This window comes from Rhinolophus ferrumequinum, chromosome 13, assembly GCF_004115265.2.
Source record: "Rhinolophus ferrumequinum isolate MPI-CBG mRhiFer1 chromosome 13, mRhiFer1_v1.p, whole genome shotgun sequence".
NCBI lineage: Eukaryota > Metazoa > Chordata > Mammalia > Chiroptera > Rhinolophidae > Rhinolophus > Rhinolophus ferrumequinum.
In genome coordinates, this window is record NC_046296.1 from 65,463,790 (window position 1) to 65,488,712 (window position 24,923).

The 24,923-nt window shown below is 50.3% G+C and overlaps 1 protein-coding gene across 1 annotated transcript in view; it reads right to left on the bottom strand.

Annotated features, from left to right (window-relative positions):
• HPCAL1 (hippocalcin like 1) overlaps positions 1-23,493 on the bottom strand; it is a 90,386-nt gene extending 66,893 nt beyond the window's left edge. Inside the window, exon 1 of the mRNA XM_033125295.1 lies at positions 23,172-23,493. The gene's annotated coding sequence lies outside the window, so the exon portion shown is untranslated. The remainder of the gene's footprint in view (positions 1-23,171) is intronic.
• Between the last annotated feature and the right edge of the window lie 1,430 nt (positions 23,494-24,923).

A 24,923-nucleotide genomic window follows, 5' to 3' on the forward strand; every position in this document is an offset into this window, starting at 1 on the left:
CCCTCAGGAGAGGACAACAGGTGACACACGTCTCCCTGGTCAAGCCCTGCCAGAACGGGTGGCAAGCTCAGCCAGGAGCCACCGTGGTGTGGCTGGTGTGGTCGAGGAATCGATGGCAGCTTATTTATTTCCAAGTCCACAGAAGAACAGCAACACCACATCAGAAGGGGAGGAAGGAGCAGCTGGAGATAATAGAGCCTTGAACAAAGGAGGAGACAGAAAACGGTACAAAACATGTGAACTCACAAAAGTCTGGGCACGTTCAGTGAAGAGCAAATGGTCTCAGCTCCCAAGCACGGCCTGGCCTAAGGAACACCCCGAAAAAGGCGGAATGTCCCTCTCAGCTTTGCTACTGGCAATGAAATAGCCTTGAAAACGTGAGTGGGAGTTCGTTTCCTACCCACGAAAATCACTTCTTGCATCCTCTCGGTCAACAAAGATTTCCCAAGTGTCTCCTGGGTTCGGAAATGGTGCTCAGTGACACCAAGGACATGAAGGAGGGTCCAGCCCTGTGCTGGAAAACTCAGGCGGGAGGAAACGCGGGAGGCGGGCCGGGGCAGGGTCCTCGGGGGCAGGAAGGGCACCTGCAGAGCCGAGGGGGCGGGAGGGACTGACTCTCGAAGGCTGGGGCCAGGGGTACCTGGCGTGGCAGGAGAGGCGGGCAGGAGCGCACACAGGACACACCTGGACGCCAGGCAGTCCCCCGAATGTGAGGTGCTCTCTGCAGACTAGGGGCAAATCCCGGAAGCGTGTAGGAGGGCAGTGTGGCCATGTGTCTTAGAGAAGCCACTCCTGCAGCTGGGAGAAGAGATCGGAGGCATGAGATGGAAATGGAGCCGACCAGGGAAGTGAGACAGCCCGGTCCACGGGACAGGGGTGAGGATTGGATGGAGATAAGAGACACAGACGAGAGGGGCGTGTAGGGGAGTGCGCTGCGGACGCGGATCAACCAGGCCGAGCAGTGGTTCTCAAACTTGTGTGCTTGGAGTCCTATTTAGAATGCCAATTCCCAGGCCCCAGTCCAGCAGTTTCTGACTCCAAAAGCTGAGTGTGTGGTAAGGGTCCACACTTGGAGAAACGCAGCACAGAGAGCGACTGCTGTGCCCATTGAGTTAAGGTCTAGCAAGCACCTGGACCCGACAGATAAGCGGCACAAAGAAAAGTCCCTTTTCCTTTCCCAAAGCCAGTGCTGGCTACCATCTCGTGAGCGTGCTAAGCACTTAAATACATCACTATTTAAATTAACCCCTTACAGCCTCATTATCCTTCCCATGGGATATGGGCTGAGTTGTGTCTCCCCAAATTCACAGGTTGACATCCTATTCTCCAGGACCTCAGAATGTGACTGTATTTGGAGACCAGCCCTTTAAAGAGGTGACCAAGTTAAAATGAGGGCATAGGGGAGGGTCTAAGCCAATCTGACTGGTATTCTTATAAGAAGAGGAAATCACAGGACACAGGCCCACGAGAGGTGACTGTGTGAGGACACAGTAAGGAGGTGGCCGTCTACAAGCCAAGGAGAGAGGCCTCAGAAGGAACCGACCCTGCTGACACCCTGATCTCAGACTTGCAGCCTCCAGAACTGAGAGTACAAATTTCTGTTGTTTAAGCTGCCCAGTCAGAGGAAAAACTGAGAGTGGTGTGGTTAAGTAACTTACCGGCAAGAGGCGGGCAGGGATAGCATGTGACCCAAGTCCCCCAGCCCCCTTGCAAAGCCAGTGCTCCCAACCACTCTCCTTAAAGGACTAAAAAAGAATATTCGTATGTAAGCATTCTGCAAGTGGTAAACAGCCACACAAAAGTTCTGGATTTAATCTCTTTGCTCCTCATCAGAAGTATCTGGACTGTGCCCAGCAAGCCGGCCTCCCTGATGCCCATTCCCTGTGGTACCCATCACACACCCGCCACTCTGCAAAAGAACACACCTCTAGCTCGCCACAGACACTGCACAAAGTCTTCTGTTTAAAAGGGGAAAAAAAAATCAAAAGGATCCAGATTTCAATAACAGGAAGTGTTTGGAGGGTTGAAGACCATGCGTGCAGGGGAAGGAGAGCATCAGCTCCTTCTACGGAGCCGCTCTTGGAGCCTCTGCTCAGTGCAGCCACAGCCTGCGCCTCCCCCTCCCCCCGCCACACACACACACACCAGACACAGCTTGCAGCTGCCACTTCAGTTTAGAAAAAATGTGGCAAATCTGAGGCTGAATGGATGGGACCAGCATCACTCCAAATGCACTTCGTTAGGGGGATCAGTAACTGGGAGTTCCTGCAGACGGGAATCCGGCATGGGCAGGGGTGGGACCAATGGCCAGGAGGGTGGAAAGAGGGAATATGCTGGAGGGAAAGCATGAAGTGATGAGGAAGAGACGGAACTCGCTGGGATGCAAGTGTTGCAGGGCTGCATCTGTTCTGGAGGTCCATGGGAGAATCGGATTCTGCGCCTTCTCCAGCTTATACCAGGCGCCCGTATCTCTTGGCTCGTGGTCCCTTCCTCCACCTGCAAAGCCAGCAGCAGGCATGCATCTCTCTGCCCATTGTTAAGTCACAAGTCATTGGACCGACTGCAGCTGGGGAAGGCTCCTCTGTTAAGGAGGCATTTCACACAACGGCACTGGGTCCACCCAGATAATCCAGGATACTTGCCTCATGTCAAAGCCTCACTCTCACTCACCTCACACAGCCCTCTACCTTGCAACGTCACATCATCACAGGGTCCAGGGATAAGGACGTGGACCCCTTTTGGGGGGTCTGCCACGTGACTGTCACAGATGAAGACACATCCCACAAAGCTGGAGCAGTGGTTTCGAACTCCTGCTTCGGACGGTGCATAACCCTGCCACCCACCCCCCCACACCCCACCCCACCCCCCGACCCCACCCCCCCACCCCGTAGCTCACAGGCCTTCTGAGACTCATGCTAATGTCCCTGATGCAGGAGAGGTGGGCGGGGCCAGGAAGTTGCATTTAACAATCTTCCCAACAACCCCTCATAAGCCCAAGGTCTGGGGCATAAAGTGTGCAGGTTGGGGAGTAACCCGGGTCTCGGTCAGCAAATCCTACTGAGCACCTGGCTCCATGCTGAGCACTGACTGTCAGGCTGGAGCCAGACACAGGTCGTCACTTCAGGGAGAAGTCACTGAGCTACCCCTCACGGCACACGGGGCTGGGCTGCTCCAGACCTACAGGACCAGCTCGGGGACAGAAATGGCCTTCACTTCAGTCTTTTTACACTTACTAAATCTAACAGGCCATTACGAATGAAGCTTCGGATACACCCGTCAGGAAATGAAAAGTTATCGGTCTGGTGTTAACCATAAATCACACACTTGTGATATAAAGATAGTAAGTCATTAGCGTTCACGCCATCTGCAGCGCTGGCTACCGAGAACGCAGTCCTGTACAGTTCGGCTCTGAATAACGCCGTTCTCCACCAGAATAAGACAAGGCTCCTGGCCAAAATTAAGTCCTGGCTGGAGGGGACATTACTTACACCCACAGATGATTCTGGTAACATGGTTCCTGCCCAGTCTTAAAATAAAGATAAATCAGAAAGAAAAAAAATTGAGCCCTGATGTTAATAAAATCACGAACACGAATGTCGCATTTTAATATACACAAGCAAATATAATTCTTGTGACAGTACAATCGACACGTGAGGAAACTGAGGCTCTACACAGTTAAGTGACTTGCTTGGGCTCCCAGGGCCACGAGCCATTGTGTGGGACTCAAAAAAGAAACCAGGACGGTCTCTCCCGTAGCTCACTACAGCAGATACCTGGGGAGCCGCTGTGCATATGTTGGGGTAACAGAACTACTACCCATGAAATACACATTTTGAAATTCTGTCTAACATGATCTAGAACAATGCAAAGTATTTCTCCAACTCTTAGCCATGGCTGTAAATCACAGAGGACAAGCTGAATTGCCGGTTGGCTCAGGTGACAGGAGCCTTCCACGCGCTGGACAGGGCACTGGGGTCACAGGGAGGATGCACCCCACTCATGCCCTAGACATGATCATCTCCTAAGGGGACACTGCAGCACAGAGCCTCTGGCACCATCTCCCTCTAAGATATGGGGTCCACAGGTGAAAGTAAAGGTCGGCCCCATGTGCTCTGGCCACCAGGACAAAGAGCAAAGAAGGGCTCCCAGAGGAGCTGACGCCTGGGGCCACGCTGCAGGGACAGCAAACACAAAGAATTGGAGGCTGGAAGGATGAGCTTGGCGGATGGCGACAGTCCAACCAGCTGGAAGGCGGGATGAATATGAGACAAGAGGCCACGGTGGCCCGAGGCCCAGGCGAGGAGGCTGGAGCATCTGTCAGCCAGCACCAGCCAATTTCAGAGTGCATGGGGAGCGGAAGGGGGCCAGTGCGCTATAAAAAACCAGAATATGTGTCAAGTGACACTGCCCCAATTCTCCCCAAAGGGAGAAACCACATGTCTCATGTATGTATCAGAGCTGCAGCTGGGAGGGCAGTGAGTCCCCCACGTAGGCTCAACAGGCTCCAAGCCGTCCTGTCACACATTCTCCCCTTTGATTGTTAACCTGACCAGTGATGCAGGAGCGGTGGGTGGGGCAGGTGGACTTACCTCACTTCACAGGTAAGGACACAGAGCTTCGGGGCACCAAGAGGGAAGGCCAGCACACACCTGAGTTGCTAATTCCTGGCCCAAGTGTCAGCCAACACATCTGAGCCAATCCCCCACCCCAAGAGCGGCTGGTCAAGGATTTGAAAGCAGGACGCACCATCTGTTTTAAGAGCCCGAAGATGACAAAGATGACATGCCAGCCTCCTTCAACACACGCTGAAACCACCTTCCCACCTCCCCAGCGCTGTGCTCGTGTTGACTCGTGGCCCCTCGGCTAGTGGTCCCATGAGGCAGGGAGACCCCCTCCACACTTACTTTGAGAAGCATCCCCAAGAGAATATGGCTGAGTAACTTAACCTTTACATCCCACCAAGCAAGGCTGGAAATGAACTGCCCTCCCGTGCAACCTGCTGCCCTTTGGGTCAGGATGCATTCAGTGAGCCCCAAGCAGGTTGTTACCGAGACAGAGGACAAATGACAGCCAGTGGCAAACGTCCAGCCTTCAGTCTCAGGGCGCTCTGTGTTCTCCAGGGCTTCACGGTTGGGTGAGTGCGCAGAGTGCTATGCAGCAGGTTAAAGGTCAGTGTAGCAATCTATTTCCTGCACAGTTTTAAAAATCCCACCAGCTGCATCGGTTCCCAACAACCACCCCCCACAGAGTGGAAAAAGCCCAGCCGGATCTCATTCAATAAGAACCTGGACCACAGCCCCACATAGACACTAATTAGCCCCAATTTGGCAGAAGAGCAGGACCATGGGGCAGAGACAGTGACTCAGCAAGGTGGCACCTGAGCAGATGCACTTGCAATTCCAGCTCTCAACACCCTAAAACCTCGTATTATGCTAGGAAGCTTTTCTGTAGGGACACCCCAGAAGAAACAGTGTGGCGGCCCTCGGCCCGGTGTTGGGAAGGGAGGCCTGGTCAGCTGGACGCTGGTAAGGAGGGTGGCAGGGACCCACTCTGAGCAGCCCTCTGAGGAAGCGGGTGCAGGGAAAGACCCAGAAGCATGGGACCCCGAGGCCCCAGGAGAGACAGCCATCCCAGCCCAGCCCTCGGGAGTTGGCAGCAATCCTGGCACGGCCGTCATACAGCCCAAGACCGTAGACAAGGGAGGACAGGTCGTCTCTGATCCCAATGTCCTCAGCTGTGAAGCAATTATGGCCCCAAAGAAAAACCCTGAGAAATGTGATTATGGCAGCTAACAGGTTAAAAGCACTTAGAGTTCAACCCAAGAACACCCCCTTCACACACACACACACACACACACACACACCAGAACAAACAGCGCTGGGCTGGTTATTCATTGCCCATTCGCCGAGATGATAAAGAACTCCATTTTCACCAAAGGTCTGTTAAGACAGGTAAGGCAAGACCAGGAGCGGTTTCTTTACCTTCACTCTCACTTTCCCAAAATGCAATCTGAGAAGCAGCAGGCGTATCAGCAATCCCAAAACTTAATTTCAGCAATTTCTGAGAAGAGCTGAATGGCTATGTCACACTCACAGCTACAGAGTGACTGTGTCTAAAGCAAGGGAACTGAGGCTGAGGGGCGGTGACTTGCTTCCCAAGGTTACAAAAGAGGTAGCCTGGCTAAACCCAGAACTTACTCCAGAGAGTTCTACCCCTGCCAGGAGAAATGCAGTCACTGCCTGAGCCAGGCCACGGAGGAATGTCTGAATAACAGACCACTCACAGATAGTACTGTCGTCATGGCAACCAAAGTCTTAACAACTTTAGCATTTCCACAACCTTTGATTGATCCAGTCTCAAAATTAACATCACAATGAAACAGTATTTGCATTTAATTTATTTTAATTGGCTTTTACACAACTAAATGTCTTGGTTTCACCCTTCAGAACAACAGGGCGAGTGAATTCTAAAGAGTGGGTCTCTTAGAACAACAAGATGAAAGCTAATAATGTAAAATTTTCCTGTTTGGAAGAATTCTTCACTGACATTCTGGAAGTACATTTTGCTTATTTCTCCCTTTTTTCCTGAGATGACAGCAGGACATTTTGCATGTTGAAATTCGTCGATTAGACTTTGTTCTCACATCCCATTTTAAAATTGAAGATTAGAGTGCGTTTGGTGCCATTAGTTCAAGGTGCATAAAGGAGCAACAATGGAAGTGTCTGTGAGTTCCAGGAGGTCAGAGGTTTTGTGTTTCGGGTTTTCTTTTCCACTGATGCAAACCCGTGCCTACAAGAAACCCTGGCGTGTAGAAGGCACTCAATGACTATTTGCTGAGTGAACGAATATGGGCTAATCCTCATACCTGAGATAAAATGTGTACAGCACTGAGAGCAGTGCCAGTTGCTTGAGCTTTTACTGTTTTCATTGTAAGTGAGGCGCAGTTCGTGCCTAGAAAAGCTGGTGCATGCACTTCTGGGCCAGTGAGGATAAGGGGTGCAGGTGGGAGGGGAGTTACCGCACCTGGGAGCCAACACCTGTCACCCACCACCCTCAACAATTCCACTGAGCATCCACTTACTTACCACAAGGGGCCCACTCGGCCTGATGCAAAGCCCGCTCAGAATAGAGGAAAGAACAGGATTGTGCGTGGTCTTTGTTAACTGGGAAGAAAGAGGCGTTTTTAAAAATGCCATTCTTTTTTGTGATCTAACACCGAGAGGTGATCTAACACTGACAGTAGAGCGCAGGTGCACAGGGCACACACAGGGAAATGGGATCAACTGGCAAGAGCAGTCCTGCTCGCTTCTTGAAGGAAGTATGGGTGCTCGCCAGGTGTGTGTGTGGGGGGGCGGGGGGCGTTCAGGGATTCCCAGCAAAAGGAATAGCATGTGCAAAGGCCCAGACGAGTGAAAGGGTGACAAGGAACAGCCAATCAATAGAGGTCAAGATGTCGCCATGGGGTGATGAGTTAGAAGAGAGGTGGGGCAGGGTCACATGAAGGGCTTTTCAGGCCATGTTTGTGTTGGGACTTTGCTCTTGAAAGCAAGGGTGTCAGAACCTGGAACACTGAGAAGGCGCACTGCTGGGGCTGTGTGGGGGATGGGCCCGGGGCAGTGAGCCTGGAAACTGACAACAATGCAGGCAGGTGATGGTGAGTGAGGCACAGGTCAGTGATGTTGGAGAGTCTGGGATCAGGTCTGGGGATCTGAACCTTGATGACTAACTTAGAGACCACCTTGATAGGATATGAAGGGAAAGGAAAGCTGAGAAGGAGCTAGAATGTCTCCCATGCTCGCCTGTGTATCTGAGCAGGCAGTGGTCCATCTGGGGGGCTTGAGAACACATAGTATATTTGGTTTGGATATTCCATCAAACAACAAAAAAACTCAACAAGCAGTGGCTTAGACAGGAAAGGGTGTTGTGTTCAGGGGTTAGGCAGTAGTTCAAGAATGCCACCAGAAACCTAGAGTCTTTCTCTGCTCTACCGTCCTTACCACGTGAATTTCAGCCTCGTGGTCACAGGCTGGCTGCCCTACTTCCAGAAACTATATCTGCGTTCCATGCAGGAAGATGAATGGGCCAAAAGCTTTCTGTCTTGGGACTTCGGCTTTTTATTCAGGAAGGGAGCTGGGACAGGAGACCATGCCAGCGGCCTTGATCTGACATCTCATTGGCTAAAACTCACCGGGTTCTCCTGGCTGGAAGGTGAAGCCTTTGTTTGTCCAGCCTCTGAATAGATGGGCCCTCGACTTGCTGTTCCCTTTGCCTGCCACCATCCTGCCCAGTTTCCACATGGCCGGCTCCCTCACTTCTTTCCAATCTTTGCTCAACTGTCACCTTCTCATGAGGTCTTCTCTGAGCACCGTATTTCAAATTTCATTTCTCACCCACCCCCTATCTAACACTCCCACCCCTTTACTAATTAATTTTTTCCAGTCTTATCACCTTCTAAGTATTAATACATTATACTACATAATCGACTGATCTAGTTTACTGTCTATTGCTCCCAGCTAAAAACATAAGCCCTGTGAGGGCAGGATTCCTGCCTGGATCCTTCTCCGAGCACAAAGTGCTGGCACACAGTGGTAGCTGTGAGAATGAATGAATGAATGAATGAATGAATGAATGAATGAATGAATGAATGAATGAATGGAGAGCTCTGCCAAGGGGCTATTAATGGGATAGCACCTTTCTCTACCTGGGGATTCTCTTTGCAGGCCCCTTCTCTGCTTAAACGAGGTCTATTCAATACATGGTCAACACCCTTAGAAGCCCCCAGTTGGGAGGAAAAATGAGATCCATCCACATTTGGGAGGCAATGGGCCAGGACCAGGGCCAGGACCAGAGCCTTAAAGATGGCTGGGCCGTGGGAGCTCGAGCCGCAGTTTGCCAGGAAAAGCAGGGTGTCTGAGCAGGCCCAGGAGGCTTCCTGGAGAACGCAAACCCTGAGCAAGACAGGGAGCTATGAGGGCGATTTGGGAGGGTGCGCGGAGCCAGACAGTATCCCAGGTAGGAGGTTAGTGTGAAGCACATGTGCGTCTCCTCAAACAATGGTGCTGAGAATCAAGATGAATTCCCTTTCCCACATAACCCAAGACTCAAGGCCTGTGATGGGGAGCGCCCTGCAGCCCAGAACCTGCTCCCTCAGCAAGACACAAATCAGATGTGAACAAGTCCCTGAGAGTTTTACGCCACAAGTCCCCACCCCACCCCACCCCTCGGCCCCTCTGGTCCCCGACAAACGTGGCCACACCACTGGCTACAACCCAGGAGCAGGTTTAAGGGGAGCTGCTTGCTAAATACATGCTCTGATTTGAGCCAAGCTGACTGTATTTGAACAAGTGTTTTTAATCTGAACAGGAAGTTCCGAGGCCGTCCAGCACACAGCCAGTCACCTCCCTGCCTGGCAGACAGAAGGATGGGGCAGGTCCAGTGCTCCAAGGGGACAGGTGAGCAAATACAGAAGTCAACCCATTTCCTTTATGGGGCCCAGACAATCCATCCTCCTGGCCTCTTCTGTGGGCTGACATGTTGCAGGAGGAAAACGAAAACCACAGGTTGACCCCAGACCGAGAAAAGGGAAAAGGAAAAAGACTGGGAACTCAATTTCCACAAGGGGAGCTATGAAGACCCAGCAAGGAAACCTGCTGTTTTAGGCAATCACGTGTCAGGGGCGGCAGGAGGCGGATATAAAAAGATTGATGGTGATGGTCCTCCCACTTATATAGAGCGCTTCAGAGTTTACAAGCTCTCATGACTGTTTTTACTGCGATCCTGGGAGGCAGGTTTTATAATCCCCATTTGAGGGAGGAGGAAGCAGATGCCCCAGGACAGTGTGCCAGCAGACGCCATGGACATATATGGAAAAGGCAACGGCAGGTGCTATTTAAGCCTCAGGAAGGGGAACAGGCTGGGTACAGAGTCCCACAGAGGTGCCTTTTTCCTTTAAAAAGAACACTCTGTTCGCTATTCATTAGGTGGTAAGGAAGTCAGTCCAGCACCAAGAACAGACATGTTTAGTCTGAACTCCAAACTGGAGTTCAACAAGGCAGGATGTCTCTAAGCCCAGGGCCCTTGGGGCCTGAGGCTTCTTTTGGGGTTCAGATCGCAGCATCCTCTGTGGCTAGAAGACCAAGCTCGCCCATCAGATCATGGCGCACAGAGTCTAGAGTCTGCCACTTTCTCAATGTCGCTGACAACCAGTACAGCCACCAACTCTGTTGTTCCACACCCACAAGCAGCCTCTTCAGGCTGTGACAAGCGCAGTCGAGGTCCCCACCAGTTAACAAGCTTGTGCATAACGGGCTGTCCAGCGATGGGGCTACATATTATAAACCCACAGAAAAGAGGAAAAAAAGGGGACGTGCCTTTCGCTGATGAGCTGACTGCAAAGTAGCACGGGGTAGGAGAGAGGGGCAGGGATGCCCACCACGGGCCCCCAGCTACGGGTGCTGTGGACACTCTGTTTCTGTGGGTCTAAGGACGCTGAAGAACTGGAGGAAAGGAGAAAGGATATTGTCCAGTGTTGGACAAGACCCAGAAGTGCAAAGAGCTTTCCACACAATTAGCCATCGAGTGATTGCCTCTGAACTATTAGATGGGGAAGGACCCAAGAATAGGCTTGAACAGGATTTTTTTAGTGTATAAAATTATGGGAAGCAGACTGATAAAGCATTGCTCTACGTAGTGGAAAATGTCTATGAATAAGAACAGATCAAACAAAACAATTGCTGCAGCATCTCTCTAACAACACCCGGGACCCACTCACCCCACTGGACAGACTGGCTGGTCGTGTAAGCTGGGAGCAGATCAGCCCACAGCCCCTTCCTGGATCCCACTGTCTTGGGTCACAACCATCACATAAGCTTCACAAGGGCAGGGACCCCAGTAATCTTGTTCCCTGTGTACCCCCACGGCCCAGAGCAGGTTTAGCATCCACCACATAATTGCTGAATTAGACGGTAAAAGCATCATACACACTAAAGAGAGCAGGCCTAGCTTTAGTAAAAGATTTTTCTCTGGTTGTTGTATTGGATAGGTGTTCCTTCGATGCATTTAAGTGTTCTGGCAGGAAAGGTAGGGTTACACTGCGTTAATAATTAAGCAAACAGAATGGAGGGCAAAATTCTGTCAGAAATCACTATGTAAGTCAACTAAAACATATGACCTTTGTTTAGAAAAATTTCATTCACATACATAATTTCAGAAATATCACACAAAGTAAAGCTTATTCCTTTTCCAGAACAACTGGGATACCCAGGAACCCACAGGGACACACCCAGTCTCCATGGTAACCTACCTGTCTCCAGTGACAGAACCTCTTCCCTGTCTTTATGTGGAATACTGCAATAACCTGAGGACTCGGCTTTCAAAAATAGCAATTTCTGAACACTGGCGGCATACTAATTTTTTTTTTAAATATGGTTTCCTTATGGTGAAGATCCTGAAATAATTTACCAGATGTGTATGGAATTTTGCTGACAATTACATTTTCTCAAGATCATAAATATGAACAGCAATCTATAAAGATGTGATTTTTTTAAAAAATTCCTAACCCAAGAAACTATAAGCAGCCACTGAGATAGTAGCAAAAGGCAACCTATGATTTTTCACACTTTATAGCAATATTGTTTGCCTGGAGAGATAGCTCAGTCCCCCAAATATCTCTCTCCTTCATTTACCCTGAAATTAATCTTTCATATTAGTCAATTTCTCTGATGGCTGGCCTCATTTTCATAACTTTCTGCTGCTGACTTAATATCCTGAACTTAGATTAAACCTATGAAAAACGATGGGAATAATAGCCTAAGAAGCTTTTGGAGGGATGCCACTAAAAGTCAGGAATGGCTCTAACAAGGGCTCAGATGTCCCTGCTTACCAGTCAGTAAATTAAGGCAGTCAACTCAACATGTGCCCAAGGTAACCCCAGGTCAGCCCAAGGTCAACCCGAGGTCCAAAGCAGGAGCAGCACAGGGATGGGAGAAGGATCAGCCCCAGGAGTCCTCCAACTCACAGGAGCTGAAGACCAGCAGTCTTACTCCAGGGGAAGATGAAGGAAGGGCAGAGATGGGGAATAGAAAAAGTTATTTTCAAAGAGAAAGCTGAAAAACATCAGCCTGATATACAAACAATAAGGAGATTGTTCCTGGAAGAGAACCACTGTGTGAACACTTGGTGATTAGAAACGGGAAGGAAAAGCAAAGAAAGATGGGGTGTGGGCAGGTGGTACAAGGAAATCAAACCACCTCATTAAAATACCCAAGGTTAACACAGCAGGAGCCGCAAAGGTTCCTTCCAGATCAAGAAACAAAGTGAATGCCCAAGTTCAAGCAAACAAAAAAGAAGAAACACATTCTAGATCATACACTAACTCTACCCTCTGCCATGTTGAAATGGAGACTTTCTTGGAAGACACAGAACGTTTTTCTTTATATCCCAGTTAACAGAGTTACTCAGTATGGAATTTAGATGAAATTAACGAATTCTAAAGCTGCATTATGATAAATTTCCATTAAATGAAATCATCACAAGTATGGAATTTGTGGGTTCCAGCCAGTCCAGCCAGTCTGACTATAAAAAGGGTTTGCCAAGCAAATAAAGAGTGGTAAACAAGGTTATCAGAGGAATGCCTTCTTGGATTCCTTTTAAAATATTTTCCCCCAATAGCAAAAGTAATACATGGTCATTGGTGAAATTTTAGAATTGAAAGAAATACGAAAAAGCAGGAAAGAGAAACCACTCATGATCCCATCAGACTCAACCATTTTTAGCAGTTTGGTGTATTTCCTTCCCATCTATTTTCTCTATTTTTTCTCTCAAACAGAATTGAAATGAAACTGTCGGTATAGTTCTATATCTTGCTCCCAGACCCACATTTAGGAGAAATGTTTAAATTGCTTATTTTCAACCCCTTTAGCAAATACCCATTAGCTTATTACCACAAATGTACTTATTTCAAAGAATTCTCAGTAATTCATTAAAAAGACCAATTTGAGGTGAAATCTGGTCAAGAGTATGCATGAATACATATATACTTTTGTCTGAAAATAATACAATTACTTGTCTTCTACTGTGCTCCCTAATTCTTTTCTCTAATTCACAAGTAATCAAAACAAGAAGTCCAGCCCACCAGTTTCTTAGGTCATCAGTGGTAAGACCTCCTAGAAAGAATAGAATTGTACCATTACAAGGAGGTGGCAACATCCTGGGCACTGCTTTTTCTTGCTGATGTCGTCTTAAAGGAACTGTAAACAGCTTCTGCATAAGGCACTGAGAGCCTAAGAAGTTAGCTCACCTGCCAGCCTCCCACAGCGAATATCCCACCGAAATCACTCAACTCCTTTGTACCACGAGCCCGCCTGATCTCAGATTCCTTAACACATAGCACCATTCCCAGCACAGGAAGTTATAAGAAAGTGTTGCATGGACAGATAGGCAGACAAAACACAGTGTTTACCTCCCTAATGTCACCTCCTAACTCTGGCCCTACCCCTTCTTTCTAATCTGAGCTCCACAAATGTGTTCCTCAATATTATCAGTTTCTTCTGAATTATGACGCCAGCCCTTAAGATGTCTGCTAAAGCCTGGCCAAAGTGTCTGTGTTTTCTAAGAGCTTCATTTTTTTTTTTTTTTTTTTTTGCTGTTTAGCTATGAAAATTCTCTCTCTGCTTTAGGTTAGATTTGCCTTACAACTCAAGTGTACATTTTTAAACATTTGTCCTGAATTGTAGAACTGACAGAGTTTAGAGGTTTTCTAGCCCTGAGATCTATTTGACAAATGAGGAAACTGAGATATGGAGATAAAAAACCATCCACATCCCATTAAAGCCATATATTAATAATGGATGGGGGTCACTCCACCAACCCATAAAGCCTTGAGATGGCTTCCAGACCTCTGCCCTGCCCTCCTCTGCTCTGCCATGAATGCGTAAAACACTCACCAATCAGCAATGAGTCCACAGAACAGCACTAGTGCACCCACCTGCCCAACACACATTCGGGCCTGCAAAGCAAGCCCCTTCAGCATAGACGTCACAGCTCAGCAGACAGAGCAAAGTCCCCCTTCCTCTGTCCTTTTGTTCTATTTGGGCCCTCCAAGGATTGGATGATGCCCGCCCACACTGGTGAAAGTGGTCTTCTTTACTCAGTCTACTGATTCAGTGCTCATTTCTTCTCAAGATACCATCACAGACATACCCATAAATCATGTTTTACCAGCTATCTGGGCATCCCTCGGCCTACTCAAGTTCACACACAGAATTAACCACCAAAACTAGGATTTTCCAAGAATCTTCCAGATCATTCTCATGAGGCCACTTTCAGGGTAACAGTCCATCATCTACCCATTTGGGATCCCTATGCTTACATCATCCTGTCCTAATTCCCTTCATTACCCTCCTAATATTATTAGGTTGGTGCAAAAGTAATTGCGGTTTAAAAAGCTTAAAAATAATTGCAAAAAACATTAAGTACTTTTGCACCAACCTAATAGTACCCCCAAACCCACCTCTGGCAAAAAGAAAACATAGCTAATTCAGCAGAAATAGGCTACGTGATGCAGTGGCCCAAAGGTTGGGAAGCAAGGCTGAGACCTGATGATGATGATGATGATGGTAGTGGTGGTGATGAGTGTGATGGTAATGATGCTGTGATGATGGTACTGGTAATGGTGATGATGGTGATGGTGATGGTGCTGATGATACTCGACGGTGATGATGGAGATGATAGTTGACAGTGGTAATGATAGTGATGGTGATGGTGATGGTGATGGTGATGGTGATGGCGATGATATAGTGATCGTGATGATGATGATGGTAATAGAGATGGTGATGGTGATGGTGATGGTGATGGTGCCGATGGTGACAGTGATAGTGATGGTGCGGATGATGATGGTAATAGAGATGGTGATGGTGATGGTGATGGCAATGATGGTAATGATGATGGTGATAGTGATGACAGTAATAGTGATGGTGATGATGATGATGGTAATAGAGATGGTGATGGTGATAGTGATGGTGATGATGATGGTGGTGATTGTGATGGTGCCGATGGTGATGGTGATAGTGATGGTGATGATATAGTGATAGTGATGATGGTAATGGTGATGGTGATGACAGTAATAGTGATGGTGATGATGAAGATGAGGACGACCATGTGGTTGTACTGGGGAACCAGCAACTGGCCCCAGACAAAACACAGGGGGAAGGAGCTATGGGCTGCAATGAGAACTTCGCACTGCTTGGGGGTCCCTGGCGGAGAGAATCTGGAATTCCTTACCTGTGCTACATCTCCTCTCCTCCCACTCCTCCTTGCTTTCACCAACAATGGTGAAAATAACTCCCAAAAGCATAAGCATTCACCTTACAGCTAGCTCTGAGAACAATCAGCCTGGCCATATTGCTTTTAGGTCAGGTGAGATCATATCAGTAAGAACATATGCCAATAAAAGCAGCAATTCTTTATCCTATCTTCAGAGAGAAAGAAGGAAAAGCACTCCCCAGAGAATAAGAATGGATCGTACATGCCAAAGGTCCAGCATGAAGGAAAGCTGGGCCTTAGCATCTGTCTGAGGCCTTTTCCTACCTTACTTACTGGGAAGAAGGAAGATACCAAAGAAGCCAAAGCAGCCTTCACATCTTGTCTCCCACCCCTGGAAGCTGAGCCACTGTCCAGGCTGCATCACCAAGTACGCGATCGGCACCGCATGACTGAGGGATTTTTAATAAAGCCTCATTCCTGCCACTGCCACACCATGCTTTGGCGAGGGAAGGAGTGGGGAGAGAGAGAGAGAGAAAGAGAGAGAGAGAGAGAGAGAGAGAGAGAGAGAGACCAGTTCTGTCTGCCCATAGCTCTGCCTCGGCCCCACGTCAGGGCAGGCTTTTGTGGACATCCCACACTCACTCTGCCAGAAGTGATTCTCCAGCCACACACATAAATACAGAAAATTGTACAACGTTGGAAAGGATTTTTTTAAACCTAGAGAATTGATTTTGAAAGGTTCTCACTTCCCTCCAAAAACGGATTACAGAACAGCAACGAGAAAGGACGGGAGTGACAGGGAAGAGCAAGGAACTGGCGTCAATTCCATTTTCTGGAAACGTCTGTTAAATACACAGGAAGGAAGCAGAGACCTGAACATTGTGCTGGGGGGTGGGGGACAGAAACACTGTGATCCACACACATACACACCGCTGCACAGAATCGTAATTCTGCCAATGTTCCCAGGAGTCCTGTCAACGCACTGGCACACTAGCACGCACGCACACATCCGAACTTAATAAATGCTTTCCAAGCACTCAAAAAGGGAAGGGATCAACAGGTGCAGGCCTCCTGATGTCTGAGGAAGAAACTACAGATCTCTTTGTACAGACCCCCAAGGTCAGGGTCATCGTCAAGGACCCTGAGAGATGCTTCTCAGAAGACATGAGGTGGGACAATCCAAGATGGCAGCTCCCCAAACTCCAAATCATGACCCTCACCACCAGCTCCCTTCCGGGAGCCTTCCCACACACATTCACAGGTTCTCACATCAGATGACTTGTACTACAGTCTGGGTTAAAATATGCCTAACAAACCTAAATTTGAAAATAAATACTTAGTAGAGGAGGGGGAACTACCCCCCAAGAACATTTAAATAGCAACCGCAGCCAGCACTATTTACTGCACACATGTGAGCAGCCAGACTCAACCGGACACTCTGCCTTGGGTCTCAGGTGACTGTCTGAGGTGGGCTTAGAACTCTCTTTGCATTTGAGTAAACTCAGGCTCAGAAAGCATCACTCACCCAATAAACAACAAAGCAGAGCAGAGATAGACTCGAACCCAGGTCTCCCTCACCCCGTCCCTGGTCTTTACCCTGGGATATTTCGCAAAGCAGGGCTGAACAACCCTGATCGTTCAGGAAGAAGCAAGACACCCTTACTGTCCATCGAGAAAGGTCTCTGCATCAGTGGGATTAAGACTATTTGTGACCTGGTGGTCTACACACCAGACAGAAACGGATTTACAATTTCTGTGTCTCAGGTTGCATACCTGTAAAATGGGGTCTCCTCCTCTGCTACTTTCTTCAAAGAACAAAAATGATGCAAGAAGAGGAATTCTTCTGAAATACACAAGGCCTGGAAGTGCACTCACACCCTCCTTCCCCAAGGCCCTTCTTCTGTCTGTTTACCAGACCTCGCCACACATTCACCTACTTACATTGAGCCACTTCTGCCTGGCCTGTTGTGAGCCAAGTACTGGGGCAAATGAAGATGCCTTGCACCACTCATGCCCTAAACGGAGTTTACACTGCTTGGGAGGCAATGACAGGAAAAAGCGAACAGCCCAGGAAAAGCCCCAGAAGGAAATAACCTTGCTATCAGATAAGAGCCAAGGGAAACTGACCTAGTTTAATTCTTGGTTCTTCTACTTTCTGCCATGGCTTTGGGCTACTTACTTTGCTCTGGGCATCCTTGATTTTTTTCATTTAAAAATAGATTTGATCCCATTTGTCTCACATGCTCTTTCTGTAACAAGACGATGTATGTAGCGGGGCCCCACCCACCTCACCATTATACACTCTACACTTTAAATTCCAACACTGCGACACAGTCAGGAGTTCACAAAAGAACCGTGAGGAAAACAACTTGAGCGGGTCCAGCCGGTAGGCCTGGGTGTATCACAGGCGCCCAGCACAGCACCAGGGGAGGGATGAGGGGCCAGCAAGACCGCTCGCTGCTGCGGCAAAGAGCTCTCCATCCCACAAGCAGACGAGCACCCAGCTACTTCATCTGCGCTGAGGGAGCAATCAATTCTAACTAGAAGACTCATGGAAGAGGCCCTTGAGCCAAATCTATAAAAGGAGAGGTAGGAAGAAAGGCGAATCTAGAGACAGAAAGCCAAGTTGTGGTTGCCTGGGGCCGGGGGTGAGAATAGGCAGTGACAGCAAATGAGCACAAGGGAGCTTCCAGAGGAGACGGAGATGTTCCCAAGCTGGATTGTGACAATGGCTGCAGACCTCTGTACCTTTACTGAAGAGTACTGAATTGTACACTTAAACTGGGGACATTTTGTGATAAATAAATTATACCTCAATAAAGCTGTTGGTTAAGAAGAGTTTTCAAAGGATGAGTAGGAGTTTAGCCGATAAAGAAGTCCAGTGGGAGAGAGGAAAGGCAGGCCCTGGAATAACCCTGCCTTGCAGTCCCACCTCCAGCCATTGTCCCCATTCCCTCCCAGATACCTGCCCCCATCCTGGGTGTCAGTTTAGACAATGTTTTCCCCAGAGCCGCCCCCTTTGCAGCACCTGTCACATTCCACGGGCCTGTTTGATGCTCTCCTCATCCCCAGTCCAAGATCAACGTCACCTGAGGCAGGGCTGAGGCCTATGTTCAACTTTCCGAGCCCAGCTTGGAACAAGGCACACTATAGGTATTCAGAGGAACACTTACCGAGGAAGAGAATGAACCTGGGAGGTGACCAGGTGGTAGTGAGATGACGAAATCTGTTTTAAACATTGACCTAAGATAGCATGACTACAGTGAAGGAACCGGAAGCACAGCTCCAGGCTAAGGGATGAGAAAGCTTTGCTCCTGGGAAGAAGAGGCATGGGGGATGGGGAGGAGGGGCCAGGGCAACAGAGGACCGCCTGATTAGATGGATGGAAGAGGGGAAGAGCACAAAACCACTCCTGAGATTTCTAGCTGTAACAAACAAGAAGACGGGCATCATCCGCCATAACAGGTAGAAGATGGGTTTCAGCGTTGGGGGTGGGGGCGGTTCTGGGCTCTGCTTTAATGTGTCCTGGAGGATAGCACTGGGTCTGAACGTCGGGAGAGCCAATACACCTCGTACAGTGACTGGCTAGGGGACAAGGGAAGAGTTTGGTTAGAGCAACAGAGTATGGAGACAATTAGGGAAGACTTCCCTGAGGGAACCATGCACTTCCAAAGCCTTCTTACTGTCTTCAGGATCATGGCAGCTTTATCGGTGGAGTAAGCATTGAACAATCCTGAGCGTTTCTTAGGCAAGGTTCAGAGACCCGTGGTCCTCAGACTTCTCATCTGACGAGGGACAAGGGGCTGATGCCGGCACCCCCAACCCCAGTCTCCTGGCTTCCTGCCACCCTGGGTTGCACCCTGAGTGCTAAAAAGAAACAAATACCCAGAAAACACAGCCATGAATTAGCAAGCCTAGGGAGTGCACTGGGCTTATAAAGATACATGAAAAGTACCCCAAAATGCATCTTTGCTATCCTGATGCAGGCAGGAGAGGGCTGTAACAAGAAGAGAGCCAGAGTTCTTTTTGAAGGTGTCTTTAGTTAGTCATGACTCATAAATGCAAAAATATGAAGCTTTGCCTCTGAAATTCAATTATACTTCAAACAACATGGCCAAGGTAGAGCTCTCGTACAGGATTTATTGTGCTTTTCAGATAACTTAAAACAATTCTTTAGACTTGGACGTTGCTCATCCATGCCTAAGAAATGTTCCACAGTTCAAACTGTATTGATCACCTGAAGTTACACTGAAACCCACACCAGTAGATTCCAACCTTTTTGTGTGTGTGTGGTAGAAAGTGATTTGAAGGAAACATTTTCCTCCATGGGGCAAGAGAGCCCCCCTAAGCCCGCTCTGCTATCTCCATATACAATTACCCTCTGTCATCCCCTAATTAGAAATTCAACCCAAAGGGCCGAATGAGATGCACAGGTGCACAGCCTTATGTGTAGGCTAAAGAAACCCAATGAGATGCGCTCCTTCCCCAAGCACAATGACATCAGGTACTATAAACTAGCAAAAGACACATAATCCCCCATCAAGAATAGGCTGGCAACTCATAAATTGGAAAGCATTATCCCACAACAAACAAGCACGATTTAGGGCTGGTTGGAATGCTAAATTCTAATGCAAGTCTGATCCCAATCTAGATAACATTTCAGCTGTCAAGTAGCCTACTCTTTGGTGCCAAATAAACTCTGGGGCTTCCTACCCTGTTTCCCTGAAAATAAGACCTAGCTGGACAATCAGCTCTAATGCGTCTTTTGGAGCAAAAATTAATGTAAGACCTGGTCTTATATAATATTACCTTACATTACATTATATAAGACCCGGTCCTATATTATAGTAAAATAAGACCAGGTCTTATATTAATTTTAGCTCCAAAAGACGCATTAGAGCTGATTATCCGGCTAGGTCTTATTTTCGGGAAAACACGGTATCCTGGATTATCACTGGTTCATAAATTGGTGCTTATGAACGTGGCACTTTACCACTTATGACTAGAAACACAAGATCTTAGAGTAAGTGTGGGAAAAGGACCATAGAGGTGATGGAGAGATAGACTCTCCCATGCATAAACACTCCACCTGGTATTTTACGTGAATGGCAACACTTGGGAGTATGCGTGTGAGGCCCTGTAGGGGTGGGTGCAGCCCTGGAAGACAGCACTACTGCTTCCCCAGGATGAAACTCCACAGCAGCTCCAGTTGGAAAGCTGGGTACCATTCGAGGCACCAGCTGGGGGGCGTACACCCAGGGAGTCCACTCCTGTCCATGTGGTCCTTATTCCACAGGCCTGTGGCCAGAAGGGGGCATTAAGATGAGTTCTGACGGAATCTGTCCAAAATCTTCTATTTCTCTTGGAGTCTCTCTTCTACCAGGGCTTGTTGGAAATGACTGGGTCATTGGCTAAGTTTGGGCGAATCTCTGGTTTTCTCGGGTTTTGACTTATTCTTGTTTTTCTATAAGTCAAATGACCTTCGGGGCATCTGATTCCCAATGCCAAGTCTCCCAAATTCTCACACGTTGACATCTATTCTCCACTTTACAAAAGGCATAAAAGTGGAGCCCAAAGGGAGCAGGCAAGGCTAGATCAGGTACCAGCAGCAAGTGAGAGGCAGAGCCCCGGGGCCTTCTCTCTGGCATATTATCCAATAAAACCTCAGGAGCTCAGTAATTACAGGCACTTTCAAAAGTGAAACAGAAATAAATCTAGGGCCAAAACACTGGTTTGCTTGAGACAAAGAGCTGGTTTCAACCAGGGAGAGAAACAGTTTTTGATCTGTCTTCTGAGAAAGCCAGACTAATTTTTTTTTTTAATTATTATTGAATCTGATTATGGGGAAGAGGAGGATGAAAATCAAAAGCCCTTTCTCCTCTAGTGTATAAAATCATTTTATGGAACAGGCTGCATTCTAAATGTGCCCCTGACACCAAATCAGGATGAAAACTTAGCTTATTTGGTTCCGCCGGCCTGCCGTCACTGCAGAGATCTCAGGGCTTACCTACTGGCAGAAGACAAACCTGAGGATCCCAACCAGAGGTTTCTGCTCCTGTGTCCTAAAAGCCTGCAGAGTATTCCAGCTTTCCTGAGAACACCAGCAGGAGCACCTGACACTGGGAAACGAAGCCCAGACCCAGAGGCAGCCAGGCCCACAGACCCCATGCCCCTGCCCCTTTCTACGCCAGCTCCATTTTGAGAGCCTCCTGCACGGTGAGGTCAGCTGCTCTCTTGGTGAAAGGTTATCTGTTGTTCAGACTGGGAAGGGTCCTGGGAGGCAGAAACCACAGAGATGGAAGGAAGGATTCCCTGACTCTGACAGAAGGCGGTAGGGCAGCGGGGCCAGCTCACCCTGCTGGGTCCGAGGAAGTGCTATGGTGCTGTTGGCAGGACTCTCCCGGAGTGCATCATGGTTGGAGCTGTGTGCACATTCACCGCAGTTCAATGTCACCAGTAGCAGGTTTCAAAACTAAGCATTTTTAAAATTAAGCTGTGGGACTATGAGGCAGGGTCCCAGCAGACCCTCTTCCTCCTGAGTGAGGCCATCAAAGGGAGCGGAGAGGGAGGGGTGGGGGTGGGGTCGGAGGGCGTCCAATGCGGAGGCCCAAGGCAGGACTAGCGGTCCTGGCAAACATCCTCCTCTAGGGGGAACCGGTATCTGCGGGGAGCAAAGGGGGTGGCCTTCACTTTGACCAGGCCCAGCCGGGACGCCCTGAGAGCCCAAGATCTGTCCCTGCGGGGAGCGCCACTTTCACACCGTGGCTCTCAAATTCCACAAGCTGCACGCCCCGGGGACTAGGCACTTGTTGAACAAAAGGGCTCCCGACCCCGCAGCCGCTGCCTTGCCCAGGAGAGGGGTCCCGCTCCGGCGCAGGAGCCTTTGCTAGAGAAGGGCCCGCGCCGGGTGCTGTGCTGCGCTCTCCTGCACACCCGAGGCGGCGTCGCCCAGGACGTGCGGCGAGGAGGCAGCGCCCAGCAGCCGAAACTTTCTCGAATCTCGGTGCTTCGCGGGTAAGTTAGGACCCGGAGAGAAGCACAAAACACGCGCGGTGGGGTCTTGGGGGCAGAATGTAAGAGCCCTACCCACGATAAAGAAAAAAAAGATTAAAAGAAGAGGGAGACTCCGATCCAATTAACGTAGCACCTATTATGTGTCAGGCACTTGGTCAAGAGCGATCATTTTAGCTGTCACGACAGACCCTGAGGGAGCAACTGTCCCTATTTGATAGACAAGCAAATCGCGACCCGGGAAGGTGGTGTATCTGGTCCAGTGCGGGTCACAGAGACGCCAGGGCTCCTAACTCGAGAAAAGGGCTCTGTCCGTCGCCCCTCCGCCCCGGAAGGAAGAAGCGGATGGCCGTCGTGCGGGTCCTCTCCCACAGCCAAAGTGAAAAGGCGATCCACGTGGGCCGCGTGGACCTGCCCCCGGGCGGGACTAGCCTAAGGTGCTCCCGGAGCCCGCGCTAGCCCTCGGGATCCCAGCTGTACCTCCAGGGCTCTGGAGCTCCGCACTGCTCCAGCCCCCCGCGAGCCGGGATCCCGCGCAGGGCTGGACCGCCCACGCCCACCCCGCCCCTCCCGCCCCACGCACAGCCGCTCACACTCGACACCCGCCCCGCCGTAGTCCCCACCAGCAACTAAGCCTCGACACACAATTGCACAAACGCAGCCCAAAAGGTGCACACACAGATCCCCAAAAGGACACCCCATTCCAGGGGCACACCACCGCCCTCAGTCACCCACAACTCCACCGCACAGAGAAATAAACATAGGCACCCCCACCCAACACACACGCACACACGCACACACACACACACACACACACACACACACACACACACGCAGAGAGCCGGATCGCAGCGGACGCCGCGCACTCCCCGCAGACCTGCAGCCCGCCCCTTCCCTACCTGCTCCCGCGCAAGACGCGGTCAGCCGGCTTCCCGAGCCCAAGTTCGGTGCCGCCGCGCTGGAGCAGGCGCGGGCCGCTGCCCCGGACAAGCACGCCGAGACCGGGAAGTGTGGCTAGGAGCGCGGGCCTCCTTGCGCCCGCAGCCTTCGCGCCGGCCCCGCGCTCATCGCCGCCGAGAAAGACAAAAGGAAGCCAGCAGCGAGGGAGAGAGCGAGGTAGAGGTGCCCGCCCGTCTGCCGGTCTGCCGGTCCGCCGCCTGCAGCCGACGCGACCCGCCTGCCAGCCTCGGGAAGGAAGGAACGCGAGGGCGGGGCCCGGAGGCCGGGGCCGGGGGCGGGGCGCGTGGCTGGGGGCGGGCGCTCAAGTTTCCTACGGACTGCTCCCTCCTCAACCACGCCCCCATATTGGCCACGCCTCATCTCTGGCCACGCCTCCTGCTGGCCCGTCCCACGCTGGTCCCTAGCTCTCCTTTAGCGCACCCCGGGCGAAGCCGCGGCTCTGACCCGGTCCCAGCCCGCGGGAATTTTGGGTGAGGGGAGGAGCCGAGCACCGGTTCCACCTCCCAAACCCTTGGCCTCTGGCCTGCGGGTGTGGGAGAGGTTGGGAGGCGGCGCCCGGGAGGGATCGGCCGGGTGCCCGTTTCCCCGCCTCCCGAGTCCTCGGCAGGAAATGGGGCCCGTGTTGCCCAGAAGGGGAAGAGCCTGAGTCGCCCTAGTCCGCTTGCTATGCCCCTCTGTGTCACCGCCAACGCCCGTCCGGTGAGCAGATACCACCAAACTTCCCTCGCCTTCTTCAGGGAAGGAGCCAGGGGCCGGGAGAAGGGAGACCTGCCTTGGGTTCTGGTTGACCTCGCTAATTCCAGGCGGTTTGGGCAGGCCCCTTAGACTCTCTGACCTCCGTTCCCCCATCTATAAAATGGACGGGAGGAGCTGGCTTCTTCCGGCCCTTCCCTCCCTGATGTGCTGTGAGTCTTCAGTCTCTGCTGAGAAAGGGGCTTGGTTGAAGTCACTGAGATAATCCCAGGGACACGTGGCCTCCTGGGAGAGGCAGACCGTGTTTCCTGCAGACTTCCTCTATTCCCTGACGATGGCACCTGCGCGAGAGGGCAAGAATCAGGGACTCCTCGCCCAGCAGCTCCTGAAAATCCAGGCCTTAGAAAATAAAATATATACCACTACCACCACCACCCACCCCAAACATCCCTGAAGAAAGGTAACCACAGAAACAGCCAAAAATGTGGAGCTGGGCGTTAGTGTTAGACTGAGACAAACTGTCTTTCTAGCGTCTCTAGGGAAAAACTCAATCCTCCTCCACAAAAACACGGTGAGTGAACTCCCACTACACAGGAGGCTGCAGATAAAAACCGGTGGTGGGCGGCTTTGAGGGGGAATTGGCTGGGGGCTGGCAGGCGAGGTGGTCTGGGTCCAGACGCCTCTCTCTTCAGGCAGAGGGTAAAACCAAACCCAGAGGGAGTTGGTCTCCTAGCCAGCCCTGCTGTGAGGATTACATGCAACAAGGACCATGGGCATCAGCAGCACTGACCTTGGTGCTGCCTTACGGAGCCAGCTCTGGCACCTGGGCTACCCTCTTTCCTTCCCAGCGTAGACCAGTGGCCAAGGTCATTGCTTGGCTTTCTGTAGCATATCCACGCAGAGGATAGGGTTCCAGGTAAGGAGCCTTCCATCAGGTGCCCAGACCAGGCCCATCAGCCAGGTGGTTAGCAGGGGTAGTTTATATTCTGCTGTGGTCA